This window comes from Sminthopsis crassicaudata, chromosome X, assembly GCF_048593235.1.
Source record: "Sminthopsis crassicaudata isolate SCR6 chromosome X, ASM4859323v1, whole genome shotgun sequence".
NCBI lineage: Eukaryota > Metazoa > Chordata > Mammalia > Dasyuromorphia > Dasyuridae > Sminthopsis > Sminthopsis crassicaudata.
In genome coordinates this window covers 25,896,640-25,912,771 of record NC_133623.1, presented here as the reverse complement: position 1 = coordinate 25,912,771, position 16,132 = coordinate 25,896,640, and the positions used below count along the sequence as shown (strand labels likewise).

At 40.7% G+C, this 16,132-nt stretch overlaps 1 long non-coding RNA gene across 1 annotated transcript in view; it reads right to left on the bottom strand.

Moving 5' to 3' along the window:
• The window catches only part of LOC141548348 (uncharacterized), a 31,011-nt gene extending 14,922 nt beyond the window's left edge, over positions 1-16,089 (bottom strand). The window contains exon 1 of the long non-coding RNA XR_012483908.1: positions 15,447-16,089. This is a non-coding gene — a long non-coding RNA (uncharacterized LOC141548348). The remainder of the gene's footprint in view (positions 1-15,446) is intronic.
• Between the last annotated feature and the right edge of the window lie 43 nt (positions 16,090-16,132).

The following is a 16,132-nucleotide window of genomic DNA, read 5'->3' as shown; positions in this document are numbered from 1 at the left end:
CTAAAGATAAAGCAAGCCACTAGGAATGATTACATAGTGATTTTCCAACCATCCCTAGTTGGGGGGCCAACTTTAGCCTGTAAATGACCATTCATCAGGGCCCATATTGAAAGCTGCTCCAAGATGGAACAATTGTCCGAACTTATATTCCATTCGCATAGCCTTAGAAAGCCTTGAGGATCAAACAAGAAGAAAGTTAGATTTAAAATTGTAACAGAAGGCATTTTTCACAGGGAGAGGAAGGAGATATTCCTGACAATGAGAATGATCACTGACTGCTATGTTGAAGAATCCTCTGAGATCCCTTTCCTACACATGTTTAAGGACAGGATAGCAACCTGGTGGAGTTACTTGTTCCAGATGCTAGACTCCTTGACAGATTTCCCAAGATCCCTTTTCTCAAGATCATTGGTTGGTTCTATGTCACAGGTGCCAAGTCCTCTGTTGCTGAGGAACAGCAATGTCTCCATCTGGTGGATATTTATTACTTTGCAACTACACATTCTTTTTAAAAACCCCTCCTATCATAGACAGTTTAGTGATTCTTTGACATGTGAACCAAATAATATTGCTCACATTATTATACAGATATATGACATTTCTAGCCAATTTTTCTTATATGTGAGGAAACAAACTAAGAGCAGTGAAGTGATATGCCAAAAGTCAAAGCATCAGCATTAGGGCCAGAATTCAAATCCAAGTGTTAGGAGCTTAAATCAAATGCTGTTTCCTACTATTCTGTGCTGAGAAAGAACTGGTTTTCTCTAGAGACAGGCCGAGTTATCCTATATGACTAGAGTTTTAAAGGTATCAGGAAGGCTGTCCTTGATTAAACTTTTTTAGATGCTACTATGCCTGATCAGAATCATACTGGAAATTCATTGTTTTGGGTTCTCCCTGTGATACTCTTCTAAAATAGTTGTGATGCACTGTATTTGTGTGAGTCCTAGTTTTCAAAATGCTTTCATACTTTTTTCATTTTGTAATAGCTTTTTTAGTTTTTCAAAAGGCATGCAAAGATAGTTTTCAATATTCAGTCTTGCAAAACTTTGTGTTCATATTTTTCTCCCTCCCCTCCTCCCCTAGATAGCAAGTAATTTAATATAGGTTAAATGTGTGCAGTTCTTCTAAACATGTTTCACATGCTTTCATATTTTTGATCTCATCTGACAACTTTGAAGAGAGGTAATACACTATAAGACTTCTATTTATTTAAGGAGCATTTAAAGGTTTGCAAAGAGATTTACATGCTATGTCATTTCATTTTCACAACAACCTTGTGAGACAAAGTGCTGTTATTTCCCATTTTACAGATGAGGAAACTAAGGTTGAGAAAATTTAGATTGCCTAGGATAACATGGTTATTACTTCTGCTGAGGCACAAGATTTGAAGTTGAGTCTTTTTCACTACAAACTCAGTATTTTTATTTATTACCTAAATCAACTGCAGCACCCCAGACACTCCATCTCTCATGTGCCCCCCCAAAAAAACTATCATATATTCAAGGTATTCATTCTATGGGCCTACACTTACTAAAAAACGTAGCCCACAAGGCTCTATCAACGTGTGTATTTTTAATAATCATCTAGAGGACACAGTTTAAAGCAAAGGCATTTAATGAAATAAGAATATTTAAGTTGTTAAATATCTCTTAATTGACAAATCTAATAGTCTTTTGTTGACCCTCATCCTTTATGTCTCTGCAGCTTTTGACACTGTCAGTCAGTGTCTCTTCTCTAGGATTTTCTCTTCTTTCTAGGTTTTGTGACACTACTGTCTCCTGATTTCCCTCCCATGAGTCAACTCTCCATCTCAGTCTCTTATGCTGGATCATCATCTAGGTCATGTCCACTAACCATGAGTGTCTCTAGGGCCCTGAGGCCCCATTCTCTTCTCTTTTCCCTCTACCATTTCACTTTGTGATCCCATCAGATCTTATGGTTTTAATGATCATTTCAATTCTGACAATACTTTTTCAATAGCAACCTGCCTCCTAATCTCCAGACTCACATTTACGATCACCTGTTGTACATTTTAAACCAGACATCTTAAATGACTTGTTCAAAACTGAATTCAATGTATTTCCCCCAAAATTCTTTCCTCTTCCTAACTTTCCTATTCCTATTGTCAAGGGTACCACCTAGTCACCTAGGCTCCCAGCCTAGGTTTCATCTTCAACTCTTCACTATCTCTCATTCCCATATCCAAACTGCTGCCACGGCCTATGGATTTTTACCTCTGTAACATCTCTCACAGATATCCCCTTGTCTCCTCTGACACTGCCATCATTTTAGTGCTGATCCTCACATCACCTCATCCCTGGACTGCTGCAACAGCAGGTCTGCCTGCCTCAACCATCCTTCTCGTGGCTCAAATTCATCTTCCTAAATCACTAAGTCTGATGATTATAACTGCCTCCAACCTCCCACTTGCCCATTCTAAAAATTCTAGAAGCTGTCTCTCCCTTCCAGGATCAAATTCAAAATCCTCTGTTTGGTATTCAAAATCCTTCATATCAAGTAACAAATTGGGAAAACATTTTTACAGTTAAAGGTTCTGATAAAGGCCTCATCTCCAAAATATACAGAGAATTGACTCTAAGAAATCAATAATCAAATAAGAAATCAAACCATTCTCCAATTGATAAATGGTCAAAGGATATGAACAGACAATTTTCAGATGATGAAATTGAAACTATTTCCACTCATATGAAAGAGTGTTCCAAATCACTACTGATCAGAGAAATGCAAATTAAGACACATATATATTGTACCTAGGATATACTATAAGATATTTAATATGTATGGGAATGCCTGCCATCTAGGGGAGGAGGGGAAAAATTCGGAACAGAAGGGAGTACAAGGGATAATGTTGTAAAAAAAAATTACCTATGCATATGTACTATCAAAAAATGTTATAATTATAAAATTAATTTTTAAAAAATCCTTCCTATCTTATATCCTCTAACCTCTTCGGTCTTCTTACATCTTCCTCATCTCCACATACTCTGTGATCTTTTAAAACTGGACTCTATTGAGGAAGACACCTTATCTCCAGATTCTGGGCATTTTTAATAGTTGTTCTTCATTCCTGGGCTGCTATCCTGCCTCATTTCTACCTCTGCCTTCTCTCACTTCATTCAGGGCCAGGCAAAATCCTCCATTCTAAGAGAAGTTTTATTCTGATACTTCTCAATGCTATACCCTTCCCTCTGTTGATTATCTCTAATTTAGCCTAAGTGTATGTATATGTATTGTCTCTCCTGTTAGACTGTGAGCTCTTTGAGAGCAGAGACTTGCCTTGCCTCTCTTTGTATTCTTAGCACTTAGTTCAGTGCCTGGGACATAGCTGCTGAATGATGTTTATCACCTGGCTATCACACACACCATGAATGGCAGGGTTGGACATGCCGAGGGAGTGCACATGAAAGGAAACAAACAGGGAACGTGCATGTCATGGTACATTCGTGGAGTGCCCTTACACAGGAAGCCTACGGCCAGATATGCTTCTGATATTATTGAGATTCATTTTTCTTGCAGTAGAGAGAGTGCCAGTCCTGAAGTCAGTTCAAATGTGACCTCAGACACTTAGTAGTTAGTTGTAGAAACCTGGGCAAGTCATTTAACATTGTTTGCCTCAGTGTTTTTCATCTGTAAAATGGACTGGTGAAGGAAATAGCACACCACTTCAGTATCTTTGCCAAGAAAACCCCAAACAAGGTCCCAAAGAGTTGGATGTGACCGAAACAACTGAACAACAGCAAGAAATTTTGGAACTCGTTGCTCTGTTATTCTGTTCCTGTCCATGCATCCCTTTCCAACCTGGATTACTCTTGCCTTCCTGCCCTTTCTCCTCTTGTGTACATTGTTGGAGGAAGTCACACAGCTGTATTGATTATGCTTGCTATAAATTTGTGTTTGTAGTCTTAACTGGGTATTTACTGCTACACAGGCACCCTTTCAATCTTGCTCAGTGTGTTCCAAATGTGATTTACATGGATCCAGACTCTTCCATAGGGCCGTGATGGCAGCTGAAGGGAGTGTACTTTCCCCAAGACAAAGGGCAGACTGAGTTCAAGGAGTGGCAGATGAGGCAGAAGGAAAGGAATTAAGAAGAGAGACCTAGCCTAATACCAAGTCTTTGGGATTGTCTGGTTTGTGGTCCTGACTCTGAAAAAAAACCTCAAGTAGTCCCTTGGGCTATGAACTAAAGATGAAAACCTTCCCTGGTGAGGAATGGGTTTCATAACAGTTGCAATAGGAGCAGAGAGCCAGGAGAGAACAGATGGGCAGAAAACCAGGAAGTGGTGGCACAACAGAGACAACTACAGAAAGCAAGAGGTGTGAAGAGAAATAGAGAAGGGTTATGGCTAGGACTTAAGTTAGGATTTAGTAGGAGTCTTAGAAACATGAGTTACTCTTATGAGTTATTATTACTATGTAACTAGTGAGTTACTGTTACTATATAAATAGGTTACATATGTTTCCTATGCGTGTGTTCTTTTCCATGAGGGTTCATTCTCCTGTTGGAAAGCAGCTTTGTGAAAGGCTCAGCAACCCTCACATCAGAGGTACTGATCTTCACTGAACACACGCTACACCTTTGGTATCCATCTGATCACCTGTGGTTCCCAGAAGCTGTAGCATGCACAGTGGCCACACCCTTGTAAACCATTTTGGCAGAGGGGCTAAACTAGGTTAAGACTAAGTAAGAGATCTCAAACATGTTTTTGAGTTAGAGTGTCTACCTCAAGCCTCTGAAGACTTCCCTGGGATGGGTAGATGAGAACAATTTGTCCCAGTGGCTGTGAAGACCACGTGAAGTGGTGGTGCACTTAGAACTTAGACATCAAATCTACCAAGATAATTCACTGCATCTTGAACCATCACCAGTTGTCTTGACTGTCCTGCCACTGGACAACGATGACTTTAGAAGAGAGAATGAGGCTGACAACTTCGTGAAATTCTGCCTCACTTCAATCCTAATTATGCACCAATCAAAAGACATCGCCCATACCATTTTGCCATTTCTACTTATCTCAAAGTCTTGTGGTGACTGGCAGGTGACAAAGCAGAAGGTGCACATACACTGGTAGCTGTAGTCACAATCTGTAGACAGGCATCTCAAGCCATAGGGTCATGTTTTTACTGGAAGCATGACTGGGATTTGATAGTCCCCATGTGTCTGAGCAGCCTTGTAAGGACTGTACTGCTCACCTCCTGGTATGAGGACGGAGCTAGAAAAGATGTCCTATGTATACATGGATTGTATTTAATTTATACTTTAACATATTTAACATGTATTGGTCAACCTGCCATCTGTGGGCGGGGGGGGAAGGAGGGGAAAAATTAGAACAAAAGGTTTGGCAATTGTCAATGCTGTAAAATTACCCATGCATATATCTGGTAAATAAAAACTATAATAAAGAAAGAAAGAAAGAAAAAAAAGGTGTCCTAAAAGTTTTCTGCTCATCTAAGCCTGCCCTGCTTACCATGGCAGTTGCAAACTCCATTTTTCATAGATCTGCCACTGTATAAATCAGTCTCTAGTTAAACTGATTTCTATCCAACAATAAGCTTTCATTTTGCAACTAATATTTCAGGAATGAGTGAATTCTATCACTCCTAAAACCTGCGGCCAATTTAAAAGGGATTCTTAACTCTCTTATAGCCACTAACCTCTAGACCACCAGAAATCTAGACCACTCAAACAGCATCAGTCTCATTCAACCCTGGGACCAAACCATGGATCCATTTGATCCCAGTATATCTCTCCCATTTAATAAATTATTCTCTAATCTCTCCCCTGCCTCAGTTTCCCCGGCATTACATGCTGAAGTCATTGGCTGTTCACCATTTGAAGTCAATCCCTCCCTAGTTGAATTTCCAACTGAAGAAGAGGTTTTGAATGTCATTCGGTTCCTTTAGTGTGGAGAAGCACCTAGTGCTGATTCTATTTCAGCTCAAATTGCAAGAGGATGGAGGGTAGAGTGTCCTTGCTCATCAAAAAGCTGACTGAAATTTTCCAGATTATATGGCAAGAGGAGGTTATACCCCAGGAGTTCAATTGTCCACTGTTTAAAGGTAAAGGGAATACACTGTCCTAAGACAATCACAGGGAGGGTCTCTCTTAGTCATTTCTGGCAAGGTTCTTTACAGAGTTCTCCTTGATAGGCTGATGGAACATGGTCATCTACCTGAAAGCCAGTGTGGCTTCAGAAAGGGCCAAGAAACAGTCGATATGGTGTTTGCTGCCTGACAACTCCAGGAGAAATGCCAGGAGTACAAGAGAGGTGTAGCCACAATGTAAGTCTGATCTGACCAAGGTCTTTGATACTGTCACTTGTAAGAGCTTGTGGAAAATTATGTCAAAATTTGGTTGCCCTGTATTATATTTCAATTTCATGATGGCATACTTGCCTGGGTTTTGGATAATGGATAAGGTTCTCTTGCTTTCCTAGTCACCAATGGAGCGAAACAAATCTGTTCTTGCTCCCATGCTTTTTAGCATGATGTGCTTTTTAAAAACATATTTTATTTTTCCAGTTTTTAAAATATTTATTTTTAAAACTTTGAATTTCAGATTCTCTCCTTTCCTTCCTCTACATCCCACCTCCAATTGAGAAGGCACATTGTGAAGTTGTGCAAAACATTTCCATAAGTCACAGCATAACATATGAAGCCATGATGTCAAATGCTTTCAATAAGGACAAACATGGCATCAAGGTCAGCTACTGAACTGATAGTAAATTTTTCAACTTGAAAAGGCCACAAGTCAAGATTAAAGTGAAGGGAGTACTGATGCATGGTTTTTTTTTTTTTTTTTTTTTGGGTTTTGTTTTCGTTTGCAGATGATTGTACACTCAATGTAGCCTCTAAAGCTGAGATGCAACAACGTATGGCTCTATTCACTGCTGCTTATGCTAATTTTGGCCTAATAAGTAACACTAAGAAAACACAGGTACTAGTCTATAAGCCAGCATTGCACCATCCTTAGGTAGAACCATTAGTTAGAGCAAATGGAGAAGTTTACAATGCTGTGGATAAGTTCATTTTCCTAGGCAATATGCTTTCCAGGGATATACACATTGATGAGATTGACACACAATTGTGGGAAAGAAGAGATATTAGAGTGACTACCAAACTGAAGTTCTACAGAGTGGTTGTACTGCCCTCATTGTTTGTTTTTTGGTTTTTTTGTGTTTTTTTCCCCCTGAGGCTGGGGTTAAGTGACTGGCCCAGGGTCACACAGCCAGGAAGTGTTAAGTGTCTGAGACCAGATTTGAACTTGGTCCTCCTGAATTCAAGGCTGGTGCTCTATCCACTGCATCACTTAGCTGCCCCTGCCCTCATTGTTGTATGTCTTTGAAATTTGGACAGTCTATCAGCACCATGTCGGGAAACTGAATTGTCTTAGAAAGATTCTGAAGATCACCTGGCAAGATAAGATACCAGACACTGAGGTCCTTTCTCAAATTAAACTGCTAATCATTCAAACTCTATTGCAGAGAGCAGAACTCTTTTAGGTCGGTCACAGTGTTCAAACGCTAAACATACCTTTGCCAAAAAGACTTATTTTAATGGAGAACTCACACAGGGCAAGCATTTGCATGGTGGTCAGAAAAAGTGATATAAGGACATTTTCAAAATCTGTCTTTAGGAACTTTGGAATTAATTGTGTGATGTGGAAGACCTGGCATAGGACCACCCAGCATGCTCTCTTCAGAGAAGGTGATGTGGTCTATGAACAGATTAGAACTAATTTAAAAGAAACACGAGATGCACGAATTTAGAGAATCCATTCCAAATGTTTACTTGGACAATTTGTGTCTGACCCATGGTAGAGCACTCCAAACTCATATTGGTCTGATGAACCACAGTTGGATACACTAAAACTTGACTCTAAGAGAATGAAGGACAACAACCAACTAAGGAGGGAATTTGTGGAAGAGGGTACCTGTCTATTGGTGGATTTTCCTTGTTTTTGATAGAAACTTTGACTTTCAAATACAAGACTCATGTGAAGCATAAAAAACAGGTAAGAGAAATCATAGAAGGATACAAGAAGGTTCAACTGTTTATATTCCTACACGGGAAGATGATATTTGTATCTTTCTCCTAAGAACCTTATCATTATTAGGGCAATTGGAAGGAGTCTACATAGAGGGCACAGGTGTGAATTGAATATGATGAGATGATATCTAAAAAATTAATGGGTGAGAAAGGGGGATGCAATCGGAGAAGGGAGAAGCAGGGAGGTAAATGAGGTAAATTATCTCCCATAAAAGAGATAGGAAAGAGATTACACAAGAAGTTGGGTGGTGGTGGAAGACAACACTGTAATCTCACTCTCACCAGAATGCCTTAAAGAAGAAATAACACACACTCACTCAGCTGGGTGTAGAAATCTATTTTCTCCTACAAGGAAGTAGGAGAGGAAGGGGATAAGAGAAGGGGGAGGCTGATAGAAGAGTGGGTGAACTGAGGGAGGCTTGTTCTGTTAGAAGCAAAATAAGTAGTAAGGTCCTTCTGTGTACCAGACCTTTTGCTAGACTTGGGGGAGAAAAGAGTGAAAAATCTGGACTCTCAATAAGCTTATATTCTAATGGAGGATACAATATATGTAGATATATTGTATACACACATATGTATTTATTGGATGGTGTTTTATGAATGCTTATTTCCTTCCCTATTGCCCCCACATATAAGATACACACATACATTAACAGAAGGCAGCTAAAAGGACCAGAAAAAGCCTATTGCACATAGTGGCCTTTGAGCTACTGAAAGAAGCTATGAATTCTAAGAAGCAGAGGTGGGGAGAGAGCATGCCAGGCCTTGGTGACCACCAGAGCACAAGCATGGAGGCCAGAGATGGAGTGTTGTGAGTGAGGAACAGAGAGAGGCCACTTGGCTGGATTTCAGCATGTGAGGAATATCCACTGAGGTTAGAAAAGTCATTAGGGCCAGGTTATATAGGGCTTTAAAAGCTAAACAGAGGAGTTCATATTGGGGTCTAAAAGTAATGGGAAGCCATTGGAGTTATTAGAGTAGGGAAAGCACATGAACAAATCTGTGCTTAAGGAAAATAATCTTGGCAACAGTGTACCGGAACACTTGAGACTGGGAAAAGCAACTAGAAGCCTACTATAATAATCTAAGAGGTGATGAAACCCTGAATAAAGGTGAGTTAGGGCAGGATTGGCTTTAGAGATGGAAGATTTGTTCAATTCAAACAAATACCTGAAATACAAATTCATATTTATTAACTCATAGTAAAAATCAAAGTAAATAATCCATTTGGGGACTGAGAACTTAAATACAAAATTCATGAATGTGGTTGTTAGTTTGCTACTGTTTAGTCTTTGACCATAGTATAACTATCTGCCTTGTTGATTATCTCTGGTGAATTGTTAATTCCTGACCTACTTTCCTCCAATTTCCAGAGCATTCCTGCCTGCCTTATTTGTCTGCCCAGCCACTATACATTTAACCGTAATATTTGCACTAGCAAAACCGAACTCACATATATCTCTGAAGATGCCAAGGATCAGAAAATCAGAGATTTAGAACTAAAATGACCTGAAAGATCATCATCCAGCCCTTCTCCCTTAAAGGAGTTTACATTAGAATAGGAGATAACATATAAATAGGCACAAATGAAATGCTATCTGTAAAGGGCTTAGTACAGTGCCTGGCATAAAGTAGGTGCTTAATAAGTGCTTATTTCCCTTCCCTACTCCCCCACATATAAGACACAAACATACATAGATGAAAGCTAGTCTCAGAGGGCAAGGCTCTGACAGCTAGAGAGACAAAGAAAGATCTATTGCAAATTATGGCATTTGAGTTACTGAAAGAAGCTATGGATTCTAAGAAAAGCATAGGTGGGGAGACAGCTTTCCAGGCCTGGGGGATGGTTAGTACAAAGCATGAGGAAGACGTGCAGTGCCATGTAAGGAGCTATAAGCTGGACTGTAGGGTGCTTGGAGGGGAGGCTATGAAAAGCTTTCAGTGCCAAATGCAAGAGTCTATATTTGGACTGGAGGGAATAGGGAGTCACTGGAGTTTATTGAGTAATGAGATTTAATGGTCAGATCTACACTTTAAGAAAAATGACTGACTGCTGTGTGAAGGATGAACTGGAGTGGGAGGAGACCTGAGTCCGGGAGATCAATAGGAAGGTCTGGGCTAGAGGTGACAAAGTCCTGAGCTAGACTGATGGCTGTTGAAGTGGAGAGAAGGGGACAGAGACAAAAGAAAGAGCATTTATTAAGTGCTTACAAATTGCCAAGCACTGTGGTAAGTGCTGGAGGTATAAAGACAAGAAAATAAAATGGTCCAACCTCTTGAAGAGCTTCTATTGTAACAGGGAAAGACAAAACATAAAGGAGAGCTGGAAAGAAGGGGTTAGGGTACTTACAAAGGACAAGAAAGTTGGGGTGAAGGTTGAGCATAGCTGAGAGGAAGCTGGAAGGCCAGGAGAGAAGTATCACAAAAACTGAGAGAGAAGAGAATATTAAGGAGAAGAGGGTGATTGATGATGTCTGAGGCTTGGGGATGGTTCCAGGATTGAAGATTGAGAATTGAAAAAAGGTCACTGGATTTGGAAAGTAAGTGATCATTACAAACTTGAGAGAGCAGTTTTGTGGCTCCTCAAGATGTGATGATCAGGGCAGAAACTCACCAATAGGCAATCAGGCCTCAGAATGGAGTCCATTCTTTAGGAATCCAGTCAGGAGGTGGAGCAGACTGGCCAGTGAGCTGGAAGTGAACTGTTGTGAAGGTAGAACCAACAAGATTTGGCAGTGGATTAGGCAAGAATGAAAATGGAGTCAAGGATCTCTCCCTGTTAGACCATCCCTCTTCTGAACTTCTTACTGCTGGGGGTATTACCATTCATTCTTCCCATCTCCCAGGCTGGAAACCTAGTTGTTATGTTCAACTCTTCAATCATATCCAATCTATTCCAGGTCTCGTTAACTCTATCTTTGCCACATTTTTCATACATACTTTCTTGATGTTCTAATCCTTTCAAACCTAGCTCTTTGTCCCCTACATTGCCTGTCTCCTTATACCTTACTCCTTTCCATGTACTCTACGATCCAGGGCCACTGGCCTTTTTACTATTACTTGCATGACACTTCATTTCCTAATCCTGCCTATTTTCAGACTGTCCCTCATTCTTGGAATACTTTCTCTCCTCATCTTTGTTACCTGGCTTCCCTGGATTCCTTCAAGTCTCAACTGAAATCCTACTTTCTACAGGAAGTTCTTCCAGATCCCCTTTAATGCCGGAGTCTTCCCTCTTCGATTACTTCAATGTAGCCTGTATCTGTCTTGTGCATACATAGTTGTTTATGTGTTCTCTCTCCTATTAGACTGTGAGATCCTTGAGAGTAGGGATTTTTTTTTTTTTTTGTCTTTATATTCCTAGCACTTAACACAGTGCGGGGCACATAATAAGCACTTAATAAATGCTTGCTGATTGATTCACTGATTGTTAAATCATTGGATATGGGAATGAGAGTGAGGAGATGAGAATGACTTCAAGATTTTGAGCCTGGGTGACCAGAAGGCTATTGATGCCTTCAGTAGTAATGGAGGAATTAGAAACAGCTAAAGGTTGTCAGGGAGGAAAATTGTAGCCCAGTTTTGTATATGTTGATTTGAAGCTGTCTAGGTTACATCCAGGTTCAGATGTCCAGTAGGCACTGCTGGGGATGCAATGCTGGGAGTTAGGAGAAAGGTTGGAACTAGACAAATAGATCTGAGAATCTTCTGCATAGTGATGATAGTTGAAGTCCTAGGAGCTGAGATCACCAAAGGAGAGGGTATAGAGAGAAAAGAGAAGAGAGCCCAGTGCAGATCCTTTAAGGACATCCACTGTTAGTGGATGTGATCTGGATGAATAGCCTGGATGGATGGAGACTGCAAAGGAGTGGTCAGCCAGGATGAAGGAGAAGCAGAAGAGAGACGTGTCATGAAAACTTAGAGAAAGAATGTCAATGAAAAGAATGTGGTCAACAATGTTACAGACCAGAGGTGAAGAAGAATGACAACTGAGGAAAGTCCATTAGATTTGGCAATTAAGAGATCATTAATAATTTTGGAGAGAGCTGTTTCAGTAGAATGATAAGATTGGAAGCCAAATTGAAGAGGGTTAAGAGAGTGAGATAAAAACAAGTTGAGACAGCAACTGTAGATGACCTTCTCAAGGAGATTGGCCACAAAAGGGAGGGGAGATATGAGATAATACCTAGTAGGGATGAATACATCAAGTGAGGGTTTTTTGAGGATAGTGGAGGTGGATGTGTTTATATGGAGGAGAAATGCCAATGTAGAGGGAGAGATTGAAGACTAGTGAAAAAGAAGGATGATATAGGAGGACAATCTGCTAGAGAAGAGATGGAATGGGATCACTTGTATTTATAGAGACTAGACTTGGCAAGGAGAAGGGCCATCTCTTTCATTGAGACTGGAGTGAAGGAGGAGATGGTGGTAAGGGGCATTTGAGGAATGTGAGATTGAGGAGGGAGCTCTCTATGAAAAGCCTCCCTTTTTCCAGTAAAATAAGAATCAAAGTTCTCAGTTGAGAGGATTGGGGTAGGCAAGTCATGGAAGGTTTGAGTATGAATGGAAAGATTTGGAAGTCATGGAAAATGAGTAAATTGAAAAACTGGGAAGTCAAGGTATTTGAGAGAGTATGTTGAAGTCCCCTAATAGGAGGGCAGGACTTGGGAAAGGAGGGAAATGCTATGAGCAAGCCATTGAATTAATTGAGGGAGGAAGGAAAAAGTGCTGGGGATTTGTAGATGATAGTTACCAGACTCTATTGGATGATAAATATAGATGGAGTGAACCTCAAAGGAGGCAAGATTGCTCAATGAGGGTGGTGGAGGGAGAGTCTGGAAGCTTTACCTCTACAAAAGGAGACATTACTGAATGATAGTGCCCCCTGAATAATCTAATTATGAACTTCCTTCAGTGGTTTCCAGTCAAGGATAGTCTGCCTAATCTTATTATTCAATGGGTAGCCTAATACCATCCCATAGTCCCCTCCCCATCCCAATGATTTTGGATCCCTGGTGTTATTGTATAAACAAACTCCTAGCTCTCATCTCCTTCAATCCAGATATACATAACCCTTCTAATTTTGCTGTCTGGGTTGCCTGCTTCCGAGTTAACTAACTTGTTTTTTGTGTCCTTTGTCATTCTTTTCATCTACTGGCACTCATTGAGGCCTGGCTCCTTCCTGATGAGCTGGCATTCCTGACCCCCCTGACCACTAGCAAGTGGGATTAGGGTAGATAGAATTGAAACTGGAAGGGAGGGTCGGGATTCCTTCTTCTCTAGCAGGGTAGAGATATACCACACCTGGTATATCCCAATTCTTTCTGTTTCTCAGTTCTCTAATTGAAATGTATTTTAACTATACTGCTGTAGTTCAAGTAAGCTTCTGGTTTTACGACATACTCGGACAAGGAGGAATGGTGGTATAGAATTATGTTCTGTTGTGAGGCTGTGGGTCAGCTTGTGCGGCCCTGCTGGTACATCACTGTGGGAGGTCACAGAGGGAGTGCTGATTGAGGGAGTTGGGGGTTATTATTGTGTTCATTGATTTTCACTGCATTTGGGATTGGGTTCAACCAAGACCATGGAGACAATTTAAGTTGCACATAATTCCTTTTTTGGAGAGATTTAAGAGGTTGTGAAGATTAAAGAAAATGTCCTCCTGCTTGTTGGCCACATGACCAGGAACCAAACACCTTTATTATTTCTTGCAGCAAAATCATATTCATTGTATTTATTGCCATTCTTCTAATTGATGGGCATCTCTTAGTTTCCAGATCTTTGCCAACAGAAAAGAAACTATTGTAAAGATCTTTGTATATATCATATATGTACAAAATACATATATTTCATTAGGGTATAGGCTTAGTAGTAATAGGAAGCTAAATTTTATTCAAGACCAGCACCACACACACACACACACACACACACACACACACACACACACACACACACACACACACACACATCCAGGTTCACAGAGGGTCTGTTTGGAGCCTGGGCAAAGCATTGAAGTCCTGTACTTTTCTAGGTGTTGTCTCCCACATACACAAAAGCCAGGTCTCTGTTCCATTAGCAATAATTCCTCCAGGGATCCAGTGACCAGTTTGTCATGTTTTAAATATCAATTTCTCCGTAAATGTGAATAGAATTTTCTCCTTCAGTCTTGGTGGCTTGCTGTGGCATTTTGTTCTTATGTGAAGAACCCTGGTTTCTGTTTGTTTGTTTGTTTCCTGAGGCAATTAGGTTTAAGTGACTTGCCTAGGATCACACAGCTAGGAAGTATCAAGTGTCTGAGGTCATATTTGAACTCAGATGATCCTGACTTCAGAACTGGTGTTCTATTCACTGTGCTACCTAGCTGCCCCGGGTTCTGGTTTTTCTACACATAGGGAATGTGACTTTGGGCATATCATTTAATCTGTGTATAATAGTATGCTTGGTCTCCCTAGGAATGAGACTAATCTGAGGATAAGATAAGATAACATGGAAAAGTGCTTTGGAACTAGGAGTATGATGTAAATTCAAGGCATAGTTATTTCTTGGCAAACTTTTTTGACCTTTTTCTTTTTCTTTTAAAGCAATCTACATATTTGTTCTTTATTAGTTTTTTGAGACCACAAATACTTTCCCCAAACCAGACAAGAACCTCCCAGCCTATTATACAATAAATACCACTTAATACTGATTTTGACTGTTGTTACAAACCCCTCTTTTTTCCGTTTATCCATTATTTACAGAAAGAATGTGTTTTCATAGCCTGATACCAGCTTTACTCATTGTGTTCGACCTGAATTTTGTTGCCTTTTAGTATTGGTTTTATTTATATTTAGTAACCATTGTGTATATATATATATATATATATATTTTTTAATCTGTCTGTATTTCATATTACTTCTTATAAACTTAGTTTTTTAGGGGACCTGGGTTAATGGGGTGAATTGGGCAGCTGAATCCCTGAGTAGGAAGATGGCTTAGAGTGGTGGACTAGGTAAGGTACCTGGCAGAAGACTTGGCTAAGCTGAAGTGAGGTGGAAAGATGCATTTCATAAGATCTCTGAAAGGGTTGGGAATGAGAGAAGCAAATAATGGTGAGAAGACTTGACTGGGGTCTTCATTTTTCGACCTTAGGTTCTGCTAGTGAAGATTTCAGACTGAAGTTGCCTCAGAGAAGGGAGGTGGAAGAACTCTATCCCCCCACCCCCCATATACCCTAAGGAGATGCCTTCTTCCTCACAATTATTTGTTGCCTAGGTGAGAATAACTGTTAGACTGATTTGGTAGTTAGTTTTTTTTTGGGGGGGTGGGGATTATAATAACAGCTTTTTTTATTTCCCTTTTACAGCCACCACCCTGGTATAGGACCTTGTTACCTGATTCTGGGAGAATCTTAAGAGCCTTCTGGTTGTTCTTTCTGGCTTAAATCTCTCCTCACTCCAGTCTATTCTCCACTCAGTTGTCGTGACCTTTGCAAAACACAGGTCAACCCATGAGTTGACCTGTTTTTAATCCACCATCTGTATTTGCATCCGAGGTGGAGGTTTTCTATGCTTGGACTTCCCGGCATCGACAAAAACCCAAGTCGGGCCCCAAGGCAACAGGGAAACTTGGTTTTCCCTTCTTAGTTTGCGTTTCCTAGCTCACCCGCCTTGAGCACGGGTAGCCTTTAGTGTCCCCACTAAGTTTGTGGAGACCAGGCCCAGTGTCTGTGCCCTTTGTCCACTCCACAGCTCTGGCCAGCTAGCCACTATCACGTTTCGACCCAACTTTTAGAGGGCAGAGGCCTTTTTGTTTTGAACTTTGCACACATAGTGACTAGCGCGTTATTAAGCGCTTACTCAGTTTTTGGTGACTGACTGAAAATCGCACCTTATCCTGGGCAGGCTGGTATCCCAGAAGCCAGTTCCGGCGGCAACCAGAAGACAGTCGCCTTACTTCCGCAGGGCCAGCTCCAGTACCTCAGAAAGGAGCTTTTCACTTTCTTTCTTCTTCGGCCCCGCCCTGTTCCGCCCGGCCTCGTTCCCTCAGAGTGGGCTGCGTGCGGGACGTGACAGCCTTA